General features: G+C 44.3%; 1 non-coding gene across 1 annotated transcript; it reads left to right on the top strand.

Moving 5' to 3' along the window:
• The first annotated feature begins 1,714 nt into the window (after positions 1-1,714).
• Positions 1,715-1,788, top strand: trnat-agu (transfer RNA threonine (anticodon AGU)). Its single transcript has one exon. It is a non-coding gene; the product is annotated as a tRNA-Thr (tRNA).
• The last annotated feature ends 6,803 nt before the right edge of the window (positions 1,789-8,591 follow it).

The following is an 8,591-nucleotide window of genomic DNA, read 5'->3' as shown; positions in this document are numbered from 1 at the left end:
TGCAACACGAACGTTAAAGCTTGTTTTCCCTTGTGTGCTGAAGCACGTTTATCAAACCTTTCAACTCCCATTTTCCGCTCATCTTCAATTTTGCTCACCAACACCATCGCATTTCCTCCTCGTTTCAGCCCTGTAGAAGGATCACGCGCATTTGAAACTTTAACTCTGTGTCTGGCACCTCGGATATTCTCAGATTTTTAAAGATTTTATCCTCTCACTTTTAGTTTCTCTTGCAGATTTGCAGCATCCGCGGTATTTTCCTTTGAATGCATAATAGGATTTACCTTTAGAAAACCTGCAGGCACATTTTAAAAGTATAGCAACGACAACAGAGTGTAACAATTGAATGATTAACCGATTTGCTCAGCCTAAGAGTGACCCTGAGTCGAAGAAATTGTGCAGTTCTCTCTTCACAGATGCTGCCAGAACCGCTGAGATTTTCCAGCTTTTCCCCTTTTTCTTTGAGATTTCACATCCGCATTAATTTGCTTTAATATTGAACAATTTCTGTTGCTGTACGTTAGCAAGAACAATTCAGGCGGGATAAAAAGCGATCCGTTTTGCATGAAGATTTGGTGCTGACAAATCTATTTCCACCCAAAAACTTTGAGATTCTGACACTTTGCAACTTGACCGGTTAACCTTACTTGCATTCACACTCTGCCACAACAAATGCCAGACGACACCCTTTACTCTCTCTCACAATACAACCTGTGTCTTTGTAGCTTCTCACTTATATTTCATCGAATTAAACGTAATCTTCAAAGCCTTGAAGTGACAGTGCAGGTCCGGGGGTAACAACTGATGTCACATCACAAGTCACTGGTAAGAAGCGAGTAGTTGGTGCAAGTTGAAGAATTTGTGAAAGGAAGCCAAACGGAGGCTGCTGATCTGCCTGCGAGTAAAATGAGCTGGAGAGGCTGCATCACCAAAGAAGGAAATTCAAAACATCCCTCATGAGACTTTGAAGTAACTTATGAGAACCAGCAAAGATTAGGCCTTGGTAGCTCATCCGGTAGAGCTTCAGAATTTTAATATGAGGGTCCAGCGTTCAAGTCCCTATCAGGGCTCCTACTTTGGCTCAAGACGTTTGCTTCCCAATGAACAACAAAAAAAATGAATAAAGAATGGAGAACCGGTCAGGGAAAATGGAAGAACGGTGACAATATCATCTTTGCTAAAGTGCAACAGCCAGGGAGAATTGTCAAGATGTTTGCTACATTTTCAGTTCATGTTAAAATTCTCTCCTGACATTGTCCTGTATTATACCACAATAGATTTCTGTTCATGTTCACTCACTTCCCAATTCGACCAAGCATTTCCTGTTTCCTAGATTATCATAGAATTTACAGTGCAGAAGGAGGCCATTCGGCCCATCGAGTCTGCACCGGCTCTTGGAAAGAGCACCCTACCCAAGGTCAACACCTCACCCTATCCCCATAACCCAGTAACCCCACCCAACACTCTAAGGGCAATTTTGGACACTAAGGGCAATTTATCATGGCCAATCCACCTAAGTTTGTTTACTTATCCCATGCAGAACTGCTACAAATTCAGCATTTCCAGTAATAAATGCAATTTTACAGTTTCAAAGACTCGTGCCAATGAATATTTTAATTTGCACTCGCAAGGCCCGTATGAGATGTCAGGAAAACTGATGTTGAATCAAAATGATTGAAATCTGTTCTAAACTTGCACGCTAAGCTTGCTTGCTGGTGCTGTGGCTTAGATGGTTAAAGCGCCTGTCTAGTAAACAGGAGATCCTGAGTTCAAATCTCAGCAGTACTTTCAATGGAAATTAACAGCTGGACTGATGCTCAACATTTCAAGGTGAATGCAGAAAATGTTGGCACAATTCCTGCAACACGAACCTTAAAGCTTGTTTTCCCTTGTGTGCTGAAGCACCTTTTAACTCCTATTTTCAACTCATCTTCAATTTTGCTCACCTACACCATCGCATTTCCTCCTCGCTTCAGCCTTGTAGATGGATATCGCGCATTTGAAACTTTAACTCTGTGTCTGGCACCACGGATATCCTCAGATTTTTAAAGATTTTATCCTCTCACTTTTAGTTTCTCTTGCAGATTTGCAGCATCCGCGGTATTTTCCTTTGAATGCACAATAGGATTTACCTCAAGAAAACCTGGAGGAACATTTTAAAAGTATAGCAACGACAACAGAGTGTAACGATTGAATGATTAACTGATTTGCTCTGCCGAAGAGTGACCCTGAGTCGAAAAAATTGCTCAGTTCTCTCTTCCCAGATGCCGCCAGAACCGCTGAGATTTTCCATCTTTTCCCCTTTTTCTTTGAGATTTCACATCCGCAGTAATTTGCTTTAATATTGAACAATTTCTGTTGCTGTACGTTAGCAAGAACAATTCGGGCGGGAGAAATAGCGGTCCGTTTTGCATGAAGATTTGGCGCTGACGAATCTATTCCCACCCAAAAACCTTGAGATTTTGACACTTTGCAACTTGACCGGTTAACCTTATGCATTCACACTCTGCAACAACAAACACCAGATGACACCCTTTACTCTCTCTCACAATACAATCTGTGTCTTTGTAGCTTCCCACTTATATTTCACCGAATTAAACTTAATCTTCAAAGCCTTGAAGTGACAGTGCAGGTCCGGGGGTGACAGCTGTTGTCACATCACAAGTGACTGGTAAGAAGCGAGTAGTTGGTGCAAGCTGAAGAATTTGTGACAGGAAGCCAAACGGAGGCTGCTGCTATGCCTGCGAGTAAAATGAGCTGGAGAGGCTGCATCACCAAAGAAGGAAATTCAAAACATCCCTCATGAGACTTTGAAGTAACTTAGAGAACCAGCAAAGATTAGGCCTTGGTAGCTCATTTGATAGAGCTTCGGAATTTTAATATGAGGGTCCAGCGTTTAAGTCCCTATCAGGGCTCTTACTTTGGCTCAAGACGTTTGCTTCCCAATGAACAACAGAAAAGAAGAATAAAGAATGCAGAACGGTTCAGGGAAATTGGAAGAACGGTGACAATATCATCTTTCCTAAAGTGCAACAGCCATGGAGAATTGTCAAGAAGTTTGCTTCATTTTCAGTTCATGTTAAAATTCTCTCCTGACATTGTCCTGTATTATACCACAATCGATTTCTGGTCATGTTCCCTCACTTCCCAGTTCGACCAATCATTTCCTGTTTGTTCACTTATCCCATGCAACACTGCTGCAAATCCAGCATTTCCAGTAATAAATGCAATTTTACAGTTTCAAAGACCAGTGCCAATGAATATTTTAATTTGCACTCGGAAGGCCCGTATGAGATGTCAGGAAAACTGATGTTGAATCAAAATGATTGAAATCTGTTCTAAACTTGCACGCTAAGCTTGCATGATGGTGCTGTGGCTTAGATGGTTCAAGCGCCTGTCTAGTAAATAGGAAATCTTGAGTTCAAATCTCAACAGTGCCTTCAATGGAAATTCACAGCTGGAGTGATGCTCAAAATTTCATGGTGAATGCTGGCACAATCCCTGCAACGCGAACCTTAAAGCTTGTTTTCCCTTGTGTGCTGAAGCACTTTTTTCAAACCTGTAAACTCACATTTTCCGCTCATCTTCAATTTTTCTCACCTACACCATCGCATTTCCTCCTCGCTTCAGCCTTGTAGAAGGATCACGCGCATTTGAAACTTTAACTCTGTGTCTGGCACCACGGATACCCTCCGAATTTTAAAGATTTTATCCTCTCACTTTTAGTTTCTCTTGCAGATTTGCAGCATCTTCCTTTGAATGCATAATAGGATTTACCTCAAGAAAACCTGGAGGAACATTTTAAAAGTATAGCAACGACAACAGAGTGTAACGATTGAATGATTGAATGATTAACTGATTTGCTCTGCCTAAGAGTGACCCTGAGTGACCCTGAGTCGAAAAAATTGCTCAGTTCTCTCTTCACAGATGCCGCCAGAACCGCTGAGATTTTCCATCTTTTCTCCTTTTTCTTTCAGATTTCACATCCGCAGTAATTTGCTTTTATATTGAACAATTTCTGTTGCTGTACGTTAGCAAGAACAATTCGGGCGGGAGAAATAGCGGTCCGTTTTGCATGAAGATTTGGTGCTGACAAATCTATTGCCACCCAGAAACTTTGAGATTTTGACACTTTGCAACTTGACTGGTTAACCTTACTTGCATTCACACTCTGCCACAACAAACACCAGATGACACCCTTTACTCTCTCTCACAATACAATCTGTGTCTTTGTAGCTTCCCACTTAAATTTCACGAAATTAAACGTAATCTTCAAAGCCTTGAAGTGACAGTGCAGGTCCGGGGGTAACAACTGATGTCACATCACAAGTCACTGGTAAGAAGCGAGTAGTTGGTGCAAGCTGAAGAATTTGCGAAAGGAAGATAAACGGAGGCTGCTGCCAAATTGCAACCCCCATCGAGATTTTTCAACAATTTTGCTCCGTTTTCAGTTTCTGTTAAAACTCGGCTTGTCCTGCATTATAAGCCTATAGTTTTCAGGTCATTTTCACTCACTTCCCAACTCGCCAAGTATTTCCTGTTTGTTTACTTCTTCCCTACAGAACTGCTATGAATTAATTTCTTCCAGAATTAAATGCATTGGTACAATTTGCCCTCTCAATGCCCACATGAGAAATCAAAAAAACTAATGTTGAATTAAAATGATGGGAATCTGTTCTAAACTTGCAAATCTAAATTGTCGATTGGTGTTGTGGCTTAGATGGTTAAAGTCCCTGCCTTGTAAACAGGATGTCCTGAATTCAAATCTCAGCAGTACCTTCATGCTTTTTGATCAAAGCAAGTAGGTTGAGAAGAGATTCTTTATGGTGAAGGTAGGAAACTCTGGCAAAATCCCTGCTGGACCAACCTTGAAGCTTGTTCTCTATCACACTTTTTGCAAATCTTTCAGCTCCCATTCCCGCTAAACTTCAATTTTGCTCACCTACTCCATCGCATTTCCTCCTCGCTTCGGCTCTGAAAAGTGATCACAAGGATTTGCAACCTTATGTTTGTGTCTGGCTCCACAGATATACTCAGATTTCCCTTGCTCGAATCCTCTTATTTTTAGTTTCTCACGCATATTTGCAGCATCAGCAGTATTTTCCTTTGAATGCATGACAGGATTTACCTCAGGAAATCCAGAAGGAACATGTTGAATCTTTGTCAGTGATCTTAGTGAGCAACGATTGAATGATTAAATGATTTACTCTCTTAAGAGTGACCCAGACTCCAAGCGTTTGCTCGGTTCTCTCTTCAGAGCTACTGCCTGACCCGCTGAGATTTTCCATCATTTCCTATTTTTCCTTCAGATATCACATCCGCAGTAATTTGCTTTTCTATTGTACGATTTATGTTGCTGCACATTAGCAAGAGTCGGGTGGGAGAAATGATGGAGTGTTTTGAATAAAGATATGGTGCTGTAAGATCGATTTGCACCCTGAAGCTTTGCGATTCACACAATTTGCTACTTCACCGGATGAGCTTACTTGCGTTCACACTATGCCGCAACAAACACCAGATGACACCCTTTACTCTCTCTCACAACACAATCTGTGTCTTTGTAGCTTCCCTCTTCCCACAACTGATGTCACATCACAAGTCACTGGTAAGAAGCGATTAGTTGGTGCAAGCTGAAGAATTTGTGAAAGGAAGCCAAACGGAGGCTGCTGCTCTGCCTGCGAGTAAAATGAGCTGGAGAAGCTGCATCACCAAAGAAGGAAATTCAAAACATCCCTCATGAGACTTTGACGTAACTTGTGAGAACCAGCAAAGATTAGACCTTGGTAGCTCATTCGGTAGAGCTTCAGACTTTTATTATGAGGGTCCAGCATTCAAGTCCCTATCAGGGCTCCTACTTTGGCTCAAGACGTTTGCTTCCCAGTGAACAAGAAAAAAGATGAATAACGAATGCAGAACAGGTCAGGTAAAATGGAAGAACGGTGACAATATCATCTTTGCTAAAGTGCAACAGCCATTGAGAATTGTCAACAAGTTTGCTACATTTTCAGTTCATGTTAAAATTCTCTCCTTACATTGTTCTGTATTATACCACAATAGATTTCTGGTCATGTTCACTCACTTCCCAGTTCGACCAATCATTCCCTGTTTGTTTACTTATCCCATGCAGATCTGCTACAAATCCAGCATTTCCAGTAATAAATGCAATTTTACAGTTCCAATGACCAGTGCCCATGAATACAAAGAACAAAGAACAAAGAAATGTACAGCACAGGAACAGGCCCTTCGGCCCTCCAAGCCCGTGCCGACCATGCTGCCCGACTAAACTACAATCTTCTACATTTCCTGGGTCCGTATCCCTCTATTACCATTCTATTCATGTATTTGTCAAGATGCCCCTTAAACGTCACTATCGTCCCTGCTTCCACCACCTCCTCCGGTAGCGAGTTCCAGGCACACACTACCCTCTGTGTAAAAAACTTGCCTCGTACATCTACTCTAAACCTTGACCCCACTACCCCGGGGAAAAGCCTCTGACTATCCACTCTGTCTATGCCCCTCATAATTTTGTAGACCTCTATCAGGTCGCCCCTCAACCTCCTTCGTTCCAGTGAGAACAAACCGAGTTTATTCAACCGCTCTTCATAGCTAATGCCCTCCATACCAGGCAACATTCTGGTAAATCTCTTCTGCACTCTCTCTAAAGCCTCCACATCCTTCTGGTAGTGTGGCGACCAGAATTGAACACTATACTCCAAGTGTGGCCTAACTAAGGTTCTATACAGCTGCAACATGACTTGCCAATTCTTATATTCAGTTATTATACCTTCTAAGTTAACATTCTGGTTTCCACCTGCCCATTCCTGGACACTAAGGCGCAACTTTAGCATGGCCAATGCACCTAACCTGCACATATTTGGACTGTGGGAGGAAACCGGAACGCCCGGAGGAAACCCACAGAGACATAGCAAAAAGCGTATAGTCACCCAAGGCCGGAATTGAACCCGGGTCCTGACACAGTGAAGCAGCAGTGCTAACATCTGTGCCACCGCACTGCCCCATGAAGAAACATGAAGAACTGAACACAAGTCTAGGCCAACAGTCCAATGCGGAGTGCTGCCTTTTGTGCAGGTGCCATCTTTTTATCTTTCATGGGATGTTTGCATCACCGACAAGGCCAGGATTTGTTTCCCCCCCCACCGCCCCCAGCCACCACTCTTTGCTTGCACTTAGTTCAAGCGGATATTAAAGACCTTCAATGGGATTTTTCAGGTGGTGGGGTTTCCCCTCCCTCAGATGGAAGTCCTACCTCAAAGAGCTGCCAGCCAATCTGCTTAGCCCACAGCTTAGTCCTAGCATCGCCAGTAACAATGGTGGCCAGGATTGGGATTACCAGCAGTCCCCAAAACCTAATTCTGGAGCCCAGAACCAGGTAAGTGCGGCGGTGGGAGGGAGGCAAAGCCCAGGGCGACAAAGCAACCTTAGAAGTCAGACCTGGCGACATGGGGCGGGGGGGGGGGGCGGGGGGGGCGTCATAGTGGAAGGTGCCGGTTATGGAAAGGGGGCCATTGAGAGCGCAACTTCTCCATCTCACATTCCTGCCAGGGTCCAAGCAAATTGTTCTGCCTAGCTCCCCCTCCTGCTCCTGAACTCTCCCACCACTTAATGGCCTCACTAGCGTGAGGCCTAAGCTAGCCCGCCCCTATATAATTGTGGACAGCTTCAGGGTAGGGAGGAAACCATAAAATCCAGCCCCCCAGATTCCAACAGTTATTAGCTGTCTTATGGCGTCGAGCAACCGGGTTCGATCCCAGCCCTGCGCCACTGTCCGTGTGGAGTTTGCACATTCTCCCCGTGTCTGCATGGGGCTCACCCCCACAACCCAAAAGATGTGTAGGGTAGGTGGATTGACCATGATAAATTGTCCCTTAATTGGAAATTTTAAAAAATATAGTAATGTTTACAGCCAGATCTACCAAGTGTCCGGGATTGAATCCCCTCACCTCGGAGACCCCGGGCGGGCACCATTTAGCACTGGTCTCCAAAAACGTGGGTCCTGCGGAATAGCATTTTCAGGGGGGTCCCCAAGGTGATCGGAGGTTCCTGGGTGGTCAGCCTCTGGGCGGAATGGTACCCTGGCACTGCTGTCATATGGGCACCTTAACACTGCCAGCCTGGCACTCCATCTGGGCATCCTGGTAGTTCTACCTGGGTGCCATCACTACACCTGACAGGGACACTGCCAAGGTTCAAAGTTGGCAGTGCCAAGGTGCCTGGTTGGAATTTTGCCTGTGCCAGGGATCGGGCCTGGGGGTGTCTGCCCTTTTGAGGTGGGAGGCTCGATGGCCCCTTGTATTGGAGTTGTGGGGTCTGGAGGTCGCGATGAGGGGTTCAAGGTATTGGGATGTCATTGAAAAATGGCACCTTGATTTTTTTCCAGCACTGGCGATAGGAGCTCGTTATTGTAGGAAATGGGACTAAGAGAGGACTGAGCAATAGTGTCCTTGGTTGGATATCCTCGTTTAATAGCGGGGTTGCTCTCAGCGCTGCCAGTGCGGGGAAACACCCGGCTAGTCGCGCTCAAAATGGGACTCTATTTCATTTCCGTTAAATCGCACCCAATATTTATTTTT

Source organism: Scyliorhinus torazame, chromosome 4 (assembly GCF_047496885.1).
Source record: "Scyliorhinus torazame isolate Kashiwa2021f chromosome 4, sScyTor2.1, whole genome shotgun sequence".
NCBI classification, from domain to species: Eukaryota; Metazoa; Chordata; class Chondrichthyes; order Carcharhiniformes; family Scyliorhinidae; genus Scyliorhinus; species Scyliorhinus torazame.
The sequence above is the reverse complement of the archived record's forward strand: the minus strand, read 5'-3'. Positions and strand labels throughout refer to the sequence as shown.